The 20,795-nt window shown below is 42.4% G+C and overlaps 1 protein-coding gene across 1 annotated transcript in view; it reads left to right on the top strand.

Annotated features, from left to right (window-relative positions):
- Positions 1–448: 448 nt before the first annotated feature.
- The window catches only part of RHEX (regulator of hemoglobinization and erythroid cell expansion), a 37,762-nt gene continuing 17,415 nt past the window's right edge, over positions 449–20,795 (top strand). Inside the window, exon 1 of the mRNA XM_082462859.1 lies at positions 449–20,773. The gene's annotated coding sequence lies outside the window, so the exon portion shown is untranslated. The remainder of the gene's footprint in view (positions 20,774–20,795) is intronic.

The raw sequence follows: 20,795 nt of genomic DNA, 5'->3' as shown, positions 1-20,795 counted from the left end.
TTCTCTAAGTGGGAAACACAAGAAAAGAAAAGGACCTACAAAAACAAACCCAAAACAATTAAGAAAATGGTCATAGGAACATACATATCGATAATTACTTTAAACGTGAATGGATTAAATGCTCCAACCAAAAGACAGAGGCTTGCTGAATGGATACAAAAACAAGACCGATATATATGCTGTCTACAAGAGACCCACTTCAGACCTAGGGACACATACAGACTGAAAGTGAGGGGATGGAAAAATATAGTCCCTGCAAATGGAAATCAAAAGAAAGCTGGAGTAGCTATACTCATATCAGATAAAATAGACTTTAAAATAAAGAATGTTACAAGAGACAAGGAAGGACACTACATAACGATCAAGGGATCAATCCAAGAAGAAGATATAACAATTATAAATATATATGCACCCAACATACGAGCACCTCAATACATAAGGCAACTGCTAACAGCTATAAAAGAGGAAATCGACAATAACACAGTAAGGGTGGGGGACTTTAACACCGCACTTACACCAATGGACAGATCATCCAAAGTGAAAATAAATAAGGAAACAGAAGCTTTAAATGACACAATAGACCAGATAGATTTAATTGATATTTATAGGACATTCCATCCAAAAACAGCACATGACACTTTCTTCTCAAGTGCGCACGGAACATTCTCCAGGATAGATCACATCTTGGGTCACAAATCAAGCCTCAGTAAATTTAAGAAAATTGAAATCATATCAAGCATCTTTTCTGACCACACGCTATGAGATTAGAAATCAATTACAGGGAAAAAAATGTAAAAAATACAAACACATGGAGGCTAAACAATATGTTACTAAATAACCAAGAGATCACTGAAGAAATCAAAGAGGAAATTAAAAAATACCTAGAGACAAATGACAATGAAAACACGATGATCCAAAACCTATGGGATGCAGCAAAAGAAGTTCTAAGAGGGAAGTTTATAGCTATACAAGCCTACCTCAAGAAACAACAAAAATCTCAAATAAACAATCTAACCTTACACCTAAAGGAACTAGAGAAAGAAGAACAAACAAAACCCAAAGTTAGCAGAAGGAAAGAAATCATAAAGATCAGAGCAGAAATAACTGAAATAGAAACAAAGAAAACAATAGCAAAGATCAATAAAACTAAAAACTGGTTCTTTGAGAAGATAAGCAAAAATGACAAACCATTAGCCAGACTCATCAAGAAAAAGAGGGAGAAGACTCAAATCAATAAAATTAGAAATGAAAAGGGAGAAGTTACAACAGACACCACAGAAATACAAAGCGTCCTAAGAGACTGCTACAAGCAACTCTATGCCAATAAAATGGACAACCTGGAAGAAATGGACAAATTCTTAGAAAGGTATAACCTTCCAAGACTGAACCAGGAAGAAACAGAAAATATGAGCAGACCAATCACAAGTAATGAAATTGAAACTGTGATTAAAAATCTTCCAACAAACAAAAGTCCAGGACCAGATGGCTTCACAGGTGAATTCTATCAAACATTTAGAGAAGAGCTAACACCCATCCTTCTCAAACTCTTCCAAAAAATTGCAGCAGAAGGAACACTCCCAAACTCATTCTATGAGGCCACCATCACCCTGATACCAAAACCAGACAAAGAGACTACAAAAAAAGAAAATTACAGACCAATATCACTGATGAATATAGATGCAAAAATCCTCAACAAAATACTAGCAAACAGAATCCAACAACACATTAAAAGGATCATACACCATGATCAAGTGGGATTTATCCCAGGGATGCAAGGATTCTTCAATATATGCAAATCAATCAATGTGATACACCATATTAACAAATTGAAGAATAAAAACCATATGATCATCTCAATAGATGCAGAAAAAGCTTTTGACAAAATTCAACACCCATTTATGATAAAAACTCTCCAGAAAGTGGGCATAGAGGGAACCTACCTCAACATAATAAAGGCCATATATGACAAACCCACAGCAAACATCATTCTCAATGGTGAAAAACTGAAAGCATTTCCTCTAAGATCAGGAACGAGACAAGGATGTCCACTCTCACCACTATTATTCAACATAGTTTTGGAAGTCCTAGCCACGGCAATCAGAGAAGAAAAAGAAATAAAAGTAATGCAAATTGGAAAAGAAGAAGCAAAACTGTCACTGTTTGCAGATGACATGATACTATACATAGAGAATCCTAAAAATGCCACCAGAAAACTACTAGAACTAATCAATGAATTTGGTAAAGTAGCAGGATACAAAATTAATGCACAGAAATCTCTTGCATTCCTATACATTAATGATGAAAAATCTGAAAGAGAAATTATGGAAACACTCCCATTTACCATTGCAACAAAAAGAATAAAATACCTAGGAATAAACCTACCTAGGGAGACAAAAGACCTGTATGCAGAAAACTATAAGACACTGATGAAAGAAATTAAAGATGATACCAACAGATGGAGAGATATACCATGTTCTCGGATTGGAAGAATCAATATTGTGAAAATGACTATACTACCCAAAGCAATCTACAGATTCAATGCAATCCCTATCAAATTACCAATGGCATTTTTTTTATGGAACTAGAACAAATCATCTTAAAATTTGTATGGAGACACAAAAGACCCCGAATAGCCAAAGCAGTCTTGAGGGAAAAAAACGGAGCTGGAGGAATCAGACTCCCTGACTTCAGACTATACTACAAAGCTACAGTAATCAAGACAATATGGTACTGGCACAAAAACAGAAACGTAGATCAATGGAACAAGATAGAAAGCCCAGAGATAAACCCATGCACCTATGGTCAACTATTATATGACAAAGTAGGCAAAGATATACAATGGAGAAAAGACTGTCTCTTCAATAAGTGGTGCTGGGTAAACTGGACAGCTACATGTAAAAGAATGAAATTAGAACATTCCCTAACATCATACACAAAAATAAACTCAAAATGGATTCGAGACCTAAATGTAAGACCGGACACTATAAAACTCTTAGAGGAAAACATAGGAAGAACACTCTTTGACATAAATCACAGCAAGGTCTTTTTTGATCCACCTCCTAGAGTAATGGAAATAAAAACAAAAATAAACAAATGGGACCTAATGAAAGTTCAAAGCTTTTGCACAACAAAGGAAACCATAAACAAGACGAAAAGACAACCCTCAGAATGGGAGAAAATATTTGCAAATGAATCAATGGACAAAAGATTAATCTCCAAAATATATAAACAGCTCATGCAGCTCAATATTAAAGAAACAAACAACCCAATCCAAAAATGGGCAGAAGACCTAAATAGACATTTCTCCAAAGAAAACATACAGACGGCGAAGAAGCACATGAAAAGCTGCTCAACATCACTAATTATTAGAGAAATGCAAATCAAAACTACAATGAGGTATCACCTCACACCAGTTAGAATGGGCATCATCAGCAAATCTACAAACAACAAATGCTGGAGAGGGTGTGGAGAAAAGGGAACCCTCTTGCACTGTTGGTGGGAATGTAAATTGATACAGCCACTATGGAGAATAGTATGGAGGTTCCTTAAAAAACTAAAAATAGAATTACCATATGATCCAGCAATCCCACTACTGGGCATATACCCAGAGAAAACCATAATTCAAAAAGACACATGCACCACAGTGTTCATTGCAGCACTATTTACAATAGCCAGGTCCTGGAAGCAACCTAAATGTCCATCAACAGATGAATGGATAAAGAAGATGTGGTACATATATACAATGGAATATTACTCAGCCATAAAAAGGAACGAAATCGAGTCATTTGTTGAGACATGGATGGATCTAGAGACTGTTATACAGAGTGAAGTAAGTCAGAAAGGGAAAAACAAATATCGTATATTAACGCATGTATGTGGAACCTAGAAAAATGGTACAGATGAACCGGTTTGCAGGGCAGAAGTTGAGACACAGATGTAGAGAAGAAATGTATGGACACCAAGGGGGGAAAACCATGGTGGGGTGGGGATGGTGGTGTGCTGAATTGGGCAATTGGGATTGACATGTATACACTGATGTGTATAAAATTGATGACTAATAAGAGCCTGCAGTATAAACAAACAAACAAACAAACAAAAAACAACTAATACTAAACTTTCTTTGGGTTATTTGTATGGAAATATGTTAATATAAATGTTTCAGACATTACATGAAATTTCTAAAAATCTTATATGTTCTGGTATAATGTTATAAGTCATAATTCTAGTTATTTAAAATGTATATCTCAGAAATAACTAAAAAAAAAAACAAAACAACAAGAAAAGAATTACTCTCAAATCGCCTTTCCTTTTCTTCTCTATCCCTTTCTGCAGAGAACATCACCACCCTGAAGATAGGCACTGGCCTTAAAGAACTCAGCAGGTGGGTGAGAGAAGGGCTGGCCCATGCAGGAGTATTAGGGATCTTGGAAGACGGTCTGCTTGGCCCCCATTTGTGGACTGGTGTGGGTGGGACCGTGGCCATGGATGTTGGGGCAGAGGAGAGAGGCTCAAAATGGGGGCAGGAGATGGTTGGCTGTTGGGGATGTGGAAGCCCAGAGGTGAGAGAGCTCCCACAGAAGCGGGGAGGCCCCAGGGCGATTTTGTGGATGATCACCGCAGCCAGCCAGGGCAGCTGAAGCACCCTCATTGTCTTGTTTGCTTCCCTCAGCTTAGGCACAGCAGCCACAGCTGTTTCTAGCTCCATCGGTGTCGTGGCCCTCATCTTGCTGCTGGTGGGGCTCTTGTCCATGACTCTGAAGAAATGGAGGCATGAGAGTGAGTTGAACGGCTGGCCCTGGAGCTGGGAACCAGGAAAGAGGAGAAACCAAGGGCAGAGATGGGGTGTCTTTCCTATGGGGCAGCCTTGGGGGAGGGGAGAAGAGGGCAGGCTATAGGGTCTGTTCTCTGGAGTTGCCAGGGACTCAGCACATAGCAACAAGATTTATTTATGGTACAAATTCTTTATGCTAAAAGCCATAGGTAAGCAATCTGTATAGACATGGTTTATATGCATCAGCTAAAATAAATATTGATGCCAAACTCATCTAAATAATAACCAAAATTATAAAGTATACCAACAGTGTTTACTCCCCCTGTATCTTCCTGGGCACTTAGCTCAGTCTCAGAGGCCCAGTGGGTTGAACACGGTGGATTTTGCATTCTGAAGTCCAACCCTAAGCCCAATAATCAATCAAGGAAAGATGGTTACTATCCCAACTCAGGCTGACTCTGAATTTATTAATTTTTCTAGGACTATTTAGGAAACAACTGAAGCATCAGACCAACCTTCTCCACAAATCCTTGGTAAGGAAATAGTGGAGTCATACCTAGAGGGGCTCCTGGTTATCTCTGCCAGGATTTCATGCTGTTCCTAGGTAGACCCCATACAGGGGTGGTGGTGATGAGGCAGAGAACAGCCCTGAAATAAATGTTTTTGAAAATCAAGGCAGATCTAGGGCTTGCTCAGCAAGAACCCAATGTTCCACTTGCTGTCCTATAGGGGTCCCAGTAGCAGGTTTTATCTTTGGAAGTGGCTGGCACATCTAACCTGTGTCCTATCTCTAAAGGAGCTTTCCTGCCATGCTGATGCCATATATTCCAACGTAATCAACTTGGCCCCCAGGAAAGAGGACGACTTCGCTGTCTATGCCAACGTGCCGCCTTTCGATCGCCCCAGGAGGACATCACCAGACAAAGTGGAATATGCCTCCATTGTATTCCACTGATGGGAAGCCAGTGAGATGCTTCAGAGTGCAGAGTCAGACCTGTGCCCCAGCTGGATCCTGAAACGGCTTTTCCTTTAGATGTGTGTGTGTGTGTGTGTGCGTGCGTGTGTGTGTGTGTTTAAAATGCATAAACCATATTCTGATGGAGGTAAACAACTGGGTATTTCTTCTAATTTATTGGAAACAAAGTGCAGTTATAATGGAAAGGAGTGAGATCTGAGAGACAAGAGACACAATAATTCCAGCCACCCTGAGCCCCGGGAGTAGGTTCCTGAGAGAGACTTGCCAACAGAGGAGCCCTTTCTCGCCCCTGCCCTTCCTGAGGCAAGGACTGAGGAGTGGGGCTCGCACCACTCAAGGACCAGCGTCTGGATTTTGTCTCTCTTGTTCTGCCCTGTCAGGAATTGACACCCTGTAGAGGTGAATTCATGAGTCATACTCACGTCTGGAGACGTGAATGGCTGACGGCAGTGTCTATGTCTTCACAGCAGCTTTGCCGGACTATGTACCAAGTGTGGGGGGAGGAGGCATGGGGGAACTGCAGGGACGTGTAAAGTCTTCTTCCTGAGGACGTGAACGCAGAGAATGCGGGGCCACCCGGGACAGGAGCTGGGGAAGGAGCACCCAGTGGAAGTGGGTACATGTCACCACCAACCAGTGTCTGCTCCGTGGGAACTTCGGATGATGTCTGGAACTTTGCAACTGATTCATTCCTTCTTTCCTTCATTTAAAAACATGCATTAGGACTTCCCTGGGGACGCAGTGGTTAAGAATCCGCCTGCCAAGGCAGGAGACACGGGTTCGAGCCCTGGTCCTAGACACATGCCGCAGAGCAACTAAGCCCGTGCACCACAACTACTGAGCCTGCGCTCTAGAGCCGGCAGGTCCCAGCTACTGAGCCCGCGAGCCACAACTACTGAAGCCCGCGCACCTAGAGCCTGTGCTCTGCAACAAGAGAAGCCACCGCAGTGAGAAGCCCGTGCACCACAACGAAGAGTAGCCCCGCTTGCCGCAACTAGAGAAAGCCCGCGCACAGCAACAAAGACCCAATGCAGCCAAAAATAAAAAAATTAATTCCTAAAAAATAAATAAATAAATAAAAACATGCATTAAACACCACCATATTCTAGACCCTGGGAATACAGCAGTGAATTCAACAGACAAAACCTTATTCTCATGGAGCTTACCTTCTAGGAGGGGGGCAGTGAACAAATAAACAAGAAAGTACACAGACTGTCACATGGTAGCATGTGCTATGGACCAAAATAAAGCAAGTCCTGGAAGGTAGGGAACACCAGGTGGGAGTGGGTTGCTATTTTGTATTAGATGGTCAGGTACAGGCTTGCTGACATTTGACCTGAAGGCAGTGAGAAAGTGAGACCTGAGGATAAATGGGAAAGAGCATGTCAGGCAGAAGGAACAGCAAGTGCAAAGGCCCTGAGGTGGAAGTATACTTTACATGGTCAAAAAATATCAAGGATGTTAGTGTGTCTGGAGTTGGGGGGGCAGTATGGGGAGATGAGGTGTGTGCAACAAATCAGCACCTGAGTTTGGGAATCAGTGATCTAAGGCAATGTTTCCCACAGCATACTCCATGCAGTGGGAGTATAGGGACCCCTGATCCTTTGGGGATTATGCCTCTGGCTGCACCACTCTCTATACTCCTGCTGCTGACATTTGTTAATCTCCAGATGTTCTCCTCATTTATAGGGGACTCCTGGTCTCCACTCCACCCTAATCCTGTCATCACTCGAGGTTATTTCGTGGCAGTGTAGATGATCCTCCCCACCTTTGAGCTTAAAGTTTCCCAAAGTGTGTTCTTCCAGTTATGAGAGATGTTAATGGATGTTGGGATGTAGAGAGTAGATGAGATCTATGACCAAATAAGTGTGGGAAATGATGAATAAGTAAAGAGTAATGGAGAAAAGTAATTTTTCATTTAAAACCAAAAATGATAGAAGCCACCTCTGTCTTCGAAGGAGGATGGCATGGTTCACATCAGTAAGAAAACACATTCTTTATGGCTCCATTCCACTCATAGAGACTGGAGAGGGGAGGAGGAAGTAGAAAGGAAACACAAAGATTTCTAAGCCTCTGCCCTCTTTTCTGTTGATACTGGGCAAGTCCAAGGGCAGAGAGCCCTTTGTTATGGCACAGATGTAGGGTGACCACATGCCCTGGTTTGTTGGGGACTTTCCTGGTATACAACTGTTGTCCCAGAGAAACTATTATTAGGTCCACTTTCATTCTCAAAAGTGTCATAGTTTGGGTGATAAATTATGTGGTCACCTGTTAACAAGGCTTTGTGGTCACCTGTTAACAAGGCTTTGAAAGTGCAAAAGCAAGTCCAAGGCCAATAGGAGGGGAGAGCAAAGTTGTTTTGTACAATAAAGTGAGAATAGAGTTGGGGTGGGGGTGGAGGAGGCTGCTGGGGAGACAACAAGGAAAGTTTTGAGGGGAAAGGGGGCTAAAATCATGTAAAAGATTTCCACCACCACAAACCTCAGTAAAGCCCGCTGAACACACCACGGTCTGGTGTGGGTATTTTGGGGAAGGGGACATCATGGAAAAGGGACTGAAATCCACATCTTGGTCAGCATAGAGCAGAAATAAGAGGGAAGTGGTAAGAGGTGCAACCTGAATGGGTTGGACAATTCAGGGGGAGGGTGAACTCAGAGCCGGAAGCAAACACAAGAACACAAACCCTCTGAAAATTCTCAGAAATCTCAGGGAGGTCACCCGAGTTTCCAAAGAACTTACAATTGGGATATTAACAGTGGTATTTAAATGGATAGTTTGGCCTCAGCATATATCTGTGTTGAAAAATTTAAACAGGTTTCTTTATGGCGAGACTTCTCAGAGCCTCCGATATGTAATGTACTTTATGAATAGTATTCTTTAAACTCCCTTTTATTTTCTTAGGGAGCATCCCATAGGACAGGAAGTAATCCTTGTAACGCCCTGTGGGAAGAGCTTGTTTAAGGGGACACCTGCTCAGGCGGGACTGTCACAGGGAGACCCCAGCCTAACTCTGCTTCTGATTCTATGCAAGGAGGGTGCAGAATAGTCATTATTAGTCTTTTATGTGGCAAATGGGGTAGCTGTGCCCAGACTGAAGCGAGGACACCCCCTCTTCCAGCTTTGATCTGTACCCAACAGCCCCCAATTGTTAGTTAGGCAGCCAGAGACATCTCTCTGGGGCAGTAGCTCTCAGCTGGGAGCAATTTTGCTCCCCTCCCCCAGATATCTGAAAATATCTGGAGACATTTTTGATTGTCACAATGGAGTGGTGTGTGTGTGTATGTGTGTGTGTGTGCTACTGGCATATAGGGGGTAGAGGCTAGGGATGCTGTTAAACATCCTACAATGCACTGGAAAGCCCTCGCCCCCCACAAAATAGAATTATCCTGCACAAAATGCTGCTGTTGAGAAGCCCTGCTCTAGGCTCTTCCTGGAGCCCCTGTTCCGATACATAGCTAAGATGAAGAGGTTGACCAGACTCTCCATGCCCCAAGCTTGGGACCCACAGTGATTTCAACAGAAGTAAAATGAGCACTAAATAATGATTTAAAAATCTCAGCAACTAGAAGGATGGATGAGCAACCACCCCAATCTGCCCTGGACTGTCCTAGTTTTAGCACTGAGAGCATTGAGTATTAGCATTGATGGGTTCCAGGAAACCCCTCAGGTCTGGGCTGCTAGCAGCTAGGACTCTCCACTTCTGAATTAGCCTTTGTGGTTTTAGAGCAAACAGCTGCCCTTCTCAGTTAGGATGGGAGAATTCCGGACCTTTACAGCTAAAGCAGAGGGCAAGTGAGTTATATACTCCAAGGAGGCTCAGGTCTTGGGCGCTAAGACAAACCCCTCCAGCTCACCTGCAAAAGAAGTTGTCCACAACCCACTGGCCTGGCGGATGTAGCTGTCCTCCTTTCCTTGTTGCTCACCCGCACCCATGGCTCCTGCCTTCCATCCCTTTCAGAGGAGCTGATCAGTGCATTTTGCTGAATGAGCGAATGGATGCTGCTCTTCTAAAGATTCTTGGGAAATTCTGTTAAATAGGCTGAGGAGCTTCTAGACGTTTGGCCATGTGGTGGTTGCTGCTTCTCTTGGGAAAACATAATGCTGCAATGTTCTGAACACCCTCAAAGAAATGTATCTGTTTTAACAAGGGCAGGGATTTGTAAAACACTTTGCAAAGTCCTGAGAAAAATCTCTCTGTGTGACTGGAAATGAGGTTCACTTGCTCCCTTAATGTTTCTTCTTAGAGGATAGAAAAAGCCAGCTTCTCGGTGCCCAGCAGGGAGGAGTATTTCTGACAGTATTTGGAATTACTGGTGCACGGTAATAACAAAAAGCAGACTGCCTTTAGTTGGTTTTATTATTTTTTAAATCCACTGCAGACAATGGACCCCTTGAGCACCTGCTTCCAGGATGGACAGCTCCCACTGCCACCTGCCCTCCACCCACTCCATGCACCACTCTCTTGTCAGCTATCAGTCTTGGCCCTTCACTTACCTTGTACAACCTTTGGCAAGTTAGCTAATTTCTTTAAGTTCAGATTTTCTCATCTGTAGAATGGAAATAATAATTTCACAGATTATGGAAATAATCTGTGACTATTTTGAAGATAGGTATTGTCTGATGATGTTATATGAAAATATTCTGTAAATTACAAGATGCTGTAGAAAAATGTGAAGAATTATTATCAACTGACATATGACAATTGATCATGTTACAAGGAGATATTTCTCATGGATCAGTTGAACGCACTAGAACAGCAGGACGATTTTGCCATCATTAGAAGGGCGTGGCCACTATCAGTTAACGTTTTTTTTTTTTTTTTTTTGAGAACCTGCCTCAAGTACTACGCAGCAACATCTCATAAACAGGAACTCAACAAATAAATAAATCACGTGGTCCTTAATTTTTCACTTCCTTAAGAGCCGATGATCTAAGGGGAGTTAAAACAGACACAAAAAAACAGTGGGAAAAAAATCTGTGTGCAAAGAAGGCCAGCCCAGATAGAGAAAAGGATATACTGAATGTACAAAGGTCCAAACTTATGAAATTGAAGAGTGTAGAGGGATGTCCCTCATTCCAAAAGGATTCTTGTCTTTACAAGTGGGTGTATTTCAGGCTTTGTAAAAATAGTGCCCTCCTCTAATACACTCTGGGCATAGATGTTAAAAACTTGATTTACTGAATTCACCAATGTTCCCTGGAAACACCTAGTTGGAGCAATCTTGACTGCACAAGGAAAGTGGGGGGACAGCCAGAGGCCCCAGTGAGTTAGAAGGATGTTCCTTGAGGCTTGGCACCTGGGCGCTCCCACCCCATTCCTCCTGTGTCTTTGCCGTGCCCTTGGGGTGCCCTTGGCAGGCTCCACCTGTCCCTCTGATACTGGAGCACCTCGGGGCTCTCTCCTGGCCCTTTGCCTTCTCACTCTGTTTCCAAAAGCTTTAGTGCTGTCTGCTTGCCGACACCCCTGAAATCCACGTCTCCAACTGTAGACATCTGTAGACACACATCTAACTGCTTACTGGCCTTCACCTCTTGGGTGTATGACAGCAATAATAATGATAAATACTTTTGTAGTCGCAACTGTGTGTAAACACTTACATAGTCTTAACAGACATATTTTAAGTGCCTCACATATAACTCATATAAGCCTCACAGCAGCACTTGAGAAAGCTACTGTTATTCTTGTCTTCAAGAAATCAAGTCACAGAGAAGATAGGTAGCGGCAGAGTCAGCCTGGCTTCAGGGCCCCCGTCTTTAACCACTCTGTGGACTGGCCCCCTGTGTACTCACGTTCAACACATCAGGCACAGAAAGCATGCTGCAGCTCCCCCATTGCCCTCTCCCTCCCCACCGGCCACCCACTGGCCCTATCTGAAAATCTATGAGTCACTTTGCCATTCTCTTCCTCCCACTTCCATTCCAAGTAATTAGATTACCAAATCCTATCACTTCTACATCTTGCGTATTTTAAAAATCTGTTTAATTGCCTCTGTCTCTCCCTCTAATCTGTTCTCTACCTTGCAACCAGAGGTTCTTCAAAAAACAAACTCTGAGTGGCCATTATCAGTTAACGTTTCTTCAGCTTATCTGTGCACCTTCAGTGGGCTCCAGCTGTCCATTGGATAAATCCTAACTTCTTAGCAGGGCCCACAAGGCCCTCTGTGATCCCACCCATACGCACCTGCTCAGCCCCATCACTCCTCACTGCCCTCCCGCTCTCTCCCCGTTATCTTGGCTGGCTCTCAGTTTTCCAAATGCACTAGTTCTCTCTCTCCCCACTGAGACTTTACCCATGCTCTTTCTTCTGCCTGTACCCTTCCCCCCACTCCCTAGGTCAGACCTGAATCCTTCTCTGATCAAAGACTGTGATGAGCCCTTCTGCTATATGTTCCCTGGCTCCCTTTAACTTTCCAGGAGACAGCATTTATCACACCTTAGTGTAATGTCTTGTCTGAAGTCTATGATCCCAGTTGCATGGGGATAGGGATCAAGTCCATCTTCTTTACCTCTGGATCCCAAGTGCAGGACCAGGTGCATTGTCAACTATCAAGAAATATCTGTAGCATGAATGAATGAATGGCAGAACAATTTGGAGGGAATAACATAGTGACCACAGTAGCAAAGCCCTTGCTATTTGATAAAATATCAGCTTTATTGAGATAGAATTCACATACCATACAATTCACAATTCTATGGCTTTTAGTATATTCATAGAGGTGTGCAACCATCATCACAATTTTAGAACATTTTCATCACCCCAGAAGAAACCCTGTGCTCATTAGCAGTCTGTCACTATTTCCTTCTATGTTATTTTAAAAAGATAATAAAGCCTAGTATTTGTAGAGTGTTTCACGTGGGTTAACACAGCCCATGTGGGCTCACTGAATCTTGAACAACTCTGTGAGGTGGGCATTTGACTGCATCTGTCAATGAGTCTTAACTTCAGTTTTTGGAGGAAGATCTTTAATCAATAAAAAGTTGCATCTAAAAGGAAAGGGAGGGGTGGTGGAGGTGGCCGGGGGGCTGGAGGCCTGTTTACAGACTGCTGACTCTGGAAAGGCATGGGCTAGGTGCTCCATATGTGTTGTCACATGAACTTAGGGTGCTGCACTGCACCCTAAGCCCTGGTATGTTGAGTGTCTACAAAACTCACTGTTGCAGAACGTCAATTAGTTGGAAGATACAGATGGTAGAGAAATAATACATAAAGCAAATGGCTTTTGAGATAATAATACAAGATCTAGATTTGAATCCTGATTCTGCTATTTACTACAATTCTGTGACTTTGGGGAAGTTAACCTTCCCAATATTCAGTTTCCTTATTTTAAAACAGTATTCTTAGTATCTTCCTTATATGGTTGTTTTGAGGATTGAAGGAGCTAGTATATGCGAAGCAACTTCATATACTGGTGTTTAATGAATAGTAGAACATTTTATTACTAATAATAAACAGATTTGAAAAAATAAATTAAAACACGCATGGAAATAGCACTATATAATTACTGAAAAATGAGAATTCATTGCTATCCAGATTGTAGTGAAATAGACACACTCAAACACTGCTAATGGAATGCGTGTTCTGAAAACAAAAGGTCAATATGATGCAAAGGCCATAAAGTCACTTTCCTTTGACTTAGATATCCACTCCTGGAACTTTATCCAAAGGAGATAGTCTAAAATAAGCAACAACAACAACAACAAAATCAGTATGTACAAAGCTACCCATCACGGTGTTGTCTCCAATAGTAAAAACACTGGAAACAACTGAATCATGCTGCAAAGAATGCTTTGGAACTTACAGTTATATCAGCAAGGCGGGATATTAGGCAATAATTAAAAATGCCGCGAAAACTTTTTGGGCACAGAAGGACCCACGTGTGCAGACGCCCTGAGGTGGGAGAGAGCCTGGAAGAGTGTGAAGAAACAAAGGCAAGCGAAGTACCTGAGGTACAGCTAAGAGGGTAGATCTTGTTCAGGATCTAAACTCAGTGGGAAGCCACTGAAGAGTTGTTAGCAGAGAGTGACATAACCAGAATTGAGGGTTTTAAAATCTCATTTATTATAACGTGGAAAACAATTTGGGAAACTATTTTAAAAAAACACAAGTGTGCAGGAAAAGGGTTATGCAAAAATGTATTAGGATGATTGGATAATGAGTATTTTTCCCCTTTTCAAAAATTCCTTAATCAAAAAATAATTAAAAAATAAATAAATAAAATAAAAAGAGAACAAAAAAGAAAAAAAATTTCCTTAGTCTTCTTGACACACCGTTTTTCCCCCTTAAAAATGGGGTGAGATAACTGATTCTCCTGCAGAAAGTAGCTATGTTCTCTGTGAGTCATTGCATCCCACGAATGTCGGAGGCATTGTGCAAGGGGAAAAGGGCTTAGGAGGGATGCAGTCTTACAAAATGTGTAGGGTGTGGGAGGTGACTATGAGTTATCGACCTCCATCAGCTGCTCTTTCTTCCACCAGGTGATAAGCTATCAGAAATAGCTTCCTGTTGATGTTACAGATGTTATAGTTTAATTTAGGGCTGTCAGCTCAAAGCGGAGAGAGGAAGACCATATCACATCAGGCTAGGCAGATGGAGGCTTGGATGTGGACCTCCCAAGGAGCACCAGCAGGAATCCATTGACAGTGGCCTCTGGGAAGGAGCAGACTAAGTGCTTTTGTGAGCAAATCATCATCTCATCTTCAGCAAGTGTTTGCATGTAGTTAGGCAGTGTGTGAGATGGGGGCATACGCCAGGCATGTATAAATAACTGAACACTTTAATTCATTCACTCACTTACACATGCCACAAACACTGCTTGAGCACCTACTAGAAGCAGGCAGAGTTCTGGTGACAAGGGACACAGTAGAGTAAGACATAGACCCTCGATTTAGAGCAGAGTCATGGATGATTGAATCAAAACTACTTGCAATTGTTTATGGAGAAAATGTAGTCCAGAGAGGTTGAATGCCTCGGGTTTCCAGGTCCAAGTCAAGTGGGCTTTCTATTGTTGCAACACTGTCGTAGTGAGAGTACACACATGGAGGACCCCAAATATGTCATGCTCAAAAATCCTTAGCAACTACATGATATTGTGAGCCTTGAAGAGACATCATGGAAGGTTCTAGTCCAAGAGTGGTCTACACAGAATAGCAGAGCAGTGTGAATGATACACAACCCTGGCTGCTGCCATATCTACCCCGGGTTCAGGTAAAAGGGTAATCAAGGTATTGGGTCAAAATTCTTGGCTTGATTCCTGTAGGTTAACTGTAGCTAGAGTTAATTACTGAGAGACTCCGGCAGAGTCAGGAGCAGCGAGGTGTATGTCGACAGTGTAAGGATGAACCTGGAGGGTGCTGAAAACCCAGTTAGGAAATCATTCTGTAAAGCTTCCAGGATCGCCATGCATTCCTAAACTTTGAGTAAGGATGGCGCTTCCTGTTCTTAACGTAGCTCTGCAAAAGAAAGAAGACTGTAGCTCTAGACATATTTCCTCAGTGAACTGATAATACATTGTGGGTCGGAAAACACTGAGCAGCACTCAGCCCAAGGAGTGGATTTCTAACTTTAATTTAGAGAATAAAAATGTAAATAGCTACCATTTGTTGTTTACCAGAGAAAGGAGCTTCTGTTAAGTGCTTTGCCTATTTATTTGTATCATTTAACTTTAAAAAGCCTTATGAGATTTTTAAAAAGTAGACATTTATTATTAACCTATGCAAAGACTGAGAACCAGAGAGGTTAAGTAACTTATCCCAAGTCAACCAGCTACCAAGTAGTACAGCCAGGTTTCAAACCTGAATATATCTGACTTGGGAGCCATTATTCTACACTGGTTATCTGTCCCGAGCAAGGAGGTGACATCACAGAGGCCTATAAAGTTCTGTTTTCTTTGTTTTATCTCAGCATCATTTTATGTTCCTCCTGTTCTTCTTCACTCCCAAATTTAGGTCGTGGGGGTTTAGCCTGAGACACCCCCCAAAAACCTGCAATTGACCTTCCTTCCCTTCCTGGCACTGTCATACAAACTGCAACAGCCGTCTGAGTTCGGCCTCATTCAATGTTTAACGGTAAAGATGCCCTTAAAAAATTATCCTCATCAGTTGCCATACGTCCCATATACACACTCATAATAATCTATGGTCGCATCACACACAGATTCGGAGATGAGGCAAGCTGGAAGGGACCTTTGCTAATATGTAGAGACCCACTTCTTCATTTTAGAAAGAAAGATCATGAGTCCACTGGTGGGAAAGTCATTTGTCTGAGCTCATATGGCAAGTTAGCGCCAGAGGTGGGACTTGAACCCAGGCCTCTTGACTCCTCCTCCAGGGCTCTTTCCGCTCTACCGGGCCGTGTGCATATTTGTGGAATTTAAACATTTGTTCACATGGAGGGAAAGAGACTACTGATCTCCATCGACGTAAACTGTCTACATGGAGCAGTAGGGTAGAGCCCTGCCAAGAGAGACAGGAGGTGTTATCTGTTGCTTCACCCCGCTCTACAAAACTGAGCTAGATTATTATCTTCTGAGCAGCATGCCCTCGCCCTTTTGGAAATGACGAAACATTGGCGACTGACCTCCAGTGACTGAGAAGCTTCCGGGTGGGGCTGGGGGGTGGTGAGGGAGATGTTTCCTTCAGGACATCGCTGAAACACAGGCTGGGATCAGAACTTTCTCATGGTCCTGGGGGTAAGTATTGTCTGGGCATGTAGGATTTTAAATTAGTTTGAGGGGTGTGTGTCTGTTTGTGAACATATATGTGTAGAAGTTTCAGAGGGGGTTCTCCATTTATGTGCTAGGGTGCCAGAGTATGGAATTCAATTGCCATCGGCTTGGAGTGAGCTTAAGATTTGTCAGTGTGCACTTTATGGACATTAGTCTCTTGCTCCTGAGACCTGAGATCTGTCTTCAGTAGCAGCAGTGTCCTTCAGGGCTCCGGCTAGAAGGTAAATAGACTTTGGATGCAGACAGAACCAGATCCAAAGAACTTTGCTAAGTATTTGTAATCCTCAGTTTCCTCATCTGTAAAATGGGTATAAAACCAGCCACCTTTCAGTGTTGCTATGAGGATTACAGAAAATATACATTTAGTGCCCAGTCCAGTACTCCATCAATAGTAGCTATAAATTATTTACTCTTTTAAAGTCAACTGGGAACCAGATCCCAGAGAATATCTCCCTGCAGGAGTTTTTCCCTTAAGATTCATTCTGAGCTACAAAGAACTGGGATGTGTGGAGGGAAGGGAACCAGCCTAGCAGTTTAAAACTGTTATGAATGAGAATCAGAAAATGTACGCTGTCAAAAAAAAGCCAGGCAAACATCTGGGCAAGGAAAAGCCAACAACAACAACAGCAAAATATAATAGCTGACGCTTACATAGAGCTTACTATGTCCCAGGAACTGTTAAGAGCATCACGTAGATTAATTCATTTAATCCTCACAACTCTGAAAATATAGGTGCTGTTCATAGCTTCTCTTTATGATTGAGGAAACTGAGGCACAGAGGTGTTGACTGACTTGACTGAAGTCAGTGACAGAAAACTCTTCTAGAATACTTTAGCATAGAAGAGTGTTCTTAGAGCAGGCTTCTCTCCATGGTCCCTGCAGCCTGGGAGCTCAGAAGTGTAGACCAGGCACTCAAGGAAGACTTGGTTATTGGTCGACTCCGCTCTTGTTCGGTGCACTGACCTTGTGTGGGCTTCGGCAACCCTACTCAATACAATGCCTTGAGTAGGATCAGCTGCGTAATCAGCAGGGCCCAGTGCAAATGAACATCTTGGACCCCCCTTTCTTTTTTTTTATATATTGGTATGCTAAATAAAGCCAGATAATTTTTTTTTAATGGTGAATTTTTTACTGTATGTAACTTATATATCCATAAACCTGACTTTTTTTTTTTTTTAATGGAAACACCTGATCCTTGGGTCATTTGCATTCTTAATTAATTAATTTATTTATTTTTGGCTGTGTTGGGTCCTCGTTTCTGTGCGAGGGCCTTCTCTAGTTGCGGCAAGCGGGGGCCACTCTTCATCGCGGTGCACAGGCCTCTCACTATCGCGGCCTCTCCCGCTGCGGAGCACAGGCTCCAGACGCACAGGCTCAGCAGTTGTGGCTCACGGGCCCAGTTGCTGCGGCACGTGGGATCTTCCCAGACCAGGGCTCGAACCCGTGTCCCCTGCATTGGCAGGCGGACTCTCAACCACTGCGCCAGCAGGGAAACCCATCTTGGGCCCCTTTTTAAAAATTATTAAGAATTTAAAGATGGCAACAGCAGAGCACTAAACCCATCATGGGGCACTTCTGAGCATGAGGTCCTACTGGACTGTACAGGAGACATGCCCATGGCCCTGAGACCCAGTAGTGAGGCAGGAACAGTGCTGGAAAGTTCCATGGTCTCACTTACCCCTCTTGACAAATTCTGTGAGGGAGGCCTTCGGCTTTCTGATTAACAGAGGAGGAAATTGAGACTCAGGGACATCACGTGCCCCCCACCAAGCTTAAACAGTGTTTATTATATGCAAACTGATTGAACTGCAATGAGTACAGAATGTTACAAAGCGCTTTTCCCCACACATCGTCTCTAAATATTGTGCCAGGAATTGTGGAGCTAAAGTATGGACTAGACATGGTCCCAGCCACCAAAGCGCTCACAAACTGGGCATAATCTGTAGAAGGTGTTTAGTTTCTCTAAAATTTAGTTGGTCAATTCTATAAAATTTAGTTGGCCCCTCCAATTCACCTGGAGCTTTGCAGAACTAGCAAAATGACTCCGGAAGTTGCTTGCAATTCTTTGTCTTGCTGATTTAGTCTCCGTACTAAGTTTCATTCATCTCAAGTAATTGTAAAAATGCTTTCCCCCAAATCACCAAGTTGCATTCATCTCAAGTACTTTCTTGCAAAAATGCTTTCCGTCAAATTAGTAGTTAGAAATTTTGGATGACTTATTTTCCTCCTAAAAATTGGCTGTGCCTGCACCTATAAATCCGTGTGACTGGAGGTGTGGCTTAGCTGGTTGAGATTCAAAGTTGCTATTTCTGGTTAATTTGAGTCTTATCCTTTATGTCATTTTAGACTCATGGAATTCTAGAACAACAAAATGTCAGAACTAAATCTATTTATCTCACCCCTTTCAGTTTCTAGACAGGGAAACTGAGACTCAGAGAGAGGAAGCAAGGTGTCCAAGGTGGTTGAGTTTAGAAAGTTGCTGAGCTGGAATGTTGATCCGGGTTCTCATTTTATAGTCCAGATGCGTCCCAACTGCCTGGGGTGAGGCCCCTGCAATGGTGACCAGAGCTGAAGGAAATCCAGAGACAATTTCTCTGATACCCAGGACAGAAGTGACGCCCTAACCCTCTGTCGTCCTCTTCTCCGTGGTGTTTGTCAGACGCGATTTCCTCCCTTTTCACAGCTAGGTACTTGGACCTTCTCTGTCTCCTGGTGCATGGACATGGTGACAGTCATAGGAGCAGGGACTGTTTAGGACCAAGGACCTCCCAGGACCATATAGCTTTGTTTACTGGGTTGCTTATACCTCCCACCTGAAAATCATGTGTGAGCCCCTGTGGAAATGGGTGCATTTATATAGGTAAGCCAATTTGGGGTTGAACGTTCTGTTCTGGTCTGAGGGTCACCCCTGTTGTGTACCTATATATGCCAGGCACTCGACTAAGCTTCTTAAATACTACGTGCAGTGTGGCGAAGGCTCTCGCTCCAAACAGCCTGGGTTTGAATTCTTTCTCCTGCATGGCGGATTAGAGCCTGGTTTTCTCATATGTCAAATGGGGACAGTGATATTATCTACCTCATAAGGTTGTTATTTTGAGGCTTAAATGAGATAATTTATGCAAAATGTTTTGCATGATGCTGGCATACAGTAAGCACAAAACATGTGTGAGTTAAAAAAATGAAACAGGTGACGTCCTCATTTTTCCCATAAAACACTGGGGCCTGACAAGAGAAAGCAAGTCACAGCTAGGAAGGCCAGAGCTGGAATCCCCAGCCCAGTTCACCTGGCCACTAAGTTCCTGTTCCTCACCATTCTCCTGCCCTTACTTGTGAGGTTGCCTGGCAGCATACTCAGCTTTCTCCCATATCATCTTCTTCCCATGTGGTCAAATCTATAGTGAACTCTGTTGAAGACAATTAATTCCACTAAAACTGTCCCCTACAGCCAGGGTTGGCAGACACCTTTAGCTGGAGTGCTGTGCTCCCACTTTCCACCCATCCATCACCTGTTCTTCAAATAATACCCTCTCAGTGACTCCTCTCTGAATATTCTATTGCATGGGGATCTCTTTTTCCTCTAAAACATTAAGTACTATTGATAGCACGCCTTCTGACAATTCATCATGCTTTGTTGTGGCATCTCTTGTATTTTTTGATTTTTTTTTTTACACATTAATGTCTTGATTTTCCAAGTACAACATGAGCTCTTGGAAGTTCAGGTAGCGTTCTCCCCTTCTTCGTAGCCATCAGGGTATTTCACCCAGGACCACACACATAGACCACTCAATAAATATTTGATTGACTGAAATTCAGACATTTAGCTGATTATCGCAATGTTATATTAATATGGTGAGATAGAATTTAGATGTAAATAAAATGTTTATGTAGATAAATTTGGTCTCATGCTAATTTAAGCTACTCAGAAATTCTAGGCTTGTTTCCATACTCTTTAAATATTTTCCTGATTGGAAAAAATCATCCAGAACATTTTAGTACCTAGTTTTGTTAACATTTAGGTATATTTTCTTCCATTTCCCCTTTTTGAAAATAGATTCCCCAATTTAATTTTCATAAATGTATATGCATGAGAAAATTTATATTTGATATGCAAAATAATTATCAATGAATTATTCTGGATTTGATTAACTGAATCAGGTGAATTGAGGGGTTGGGGTTATTAAACTAATAGACAAAAAAATTTTAATGACCCAGAGTTTTTTTCTTTACAAATATCCATTTTTTTAAATTTACTTGTTACAGGGTTGTGATCATATTGTATATTGTATACTGTATATATATAATGTGTATATATATATCTATATAT

The sequence above is a fragment of the Balaenoptera physalus genome (assembly GCF_965194825.1).
Source record: "Balaenoptera physalus genome assembly, chromosome: 1".
NCBI lineage: Eukaryota > Metazoa > Chordata > Mammalia > Artiodactyla > Balaenopteridae > Balaenoptera > Balaenoptera physalus.
Note: the sequence above shows the minus strand (reverse complement) of the source record. Positions and strands in the feature narration are given on the sequence as shown.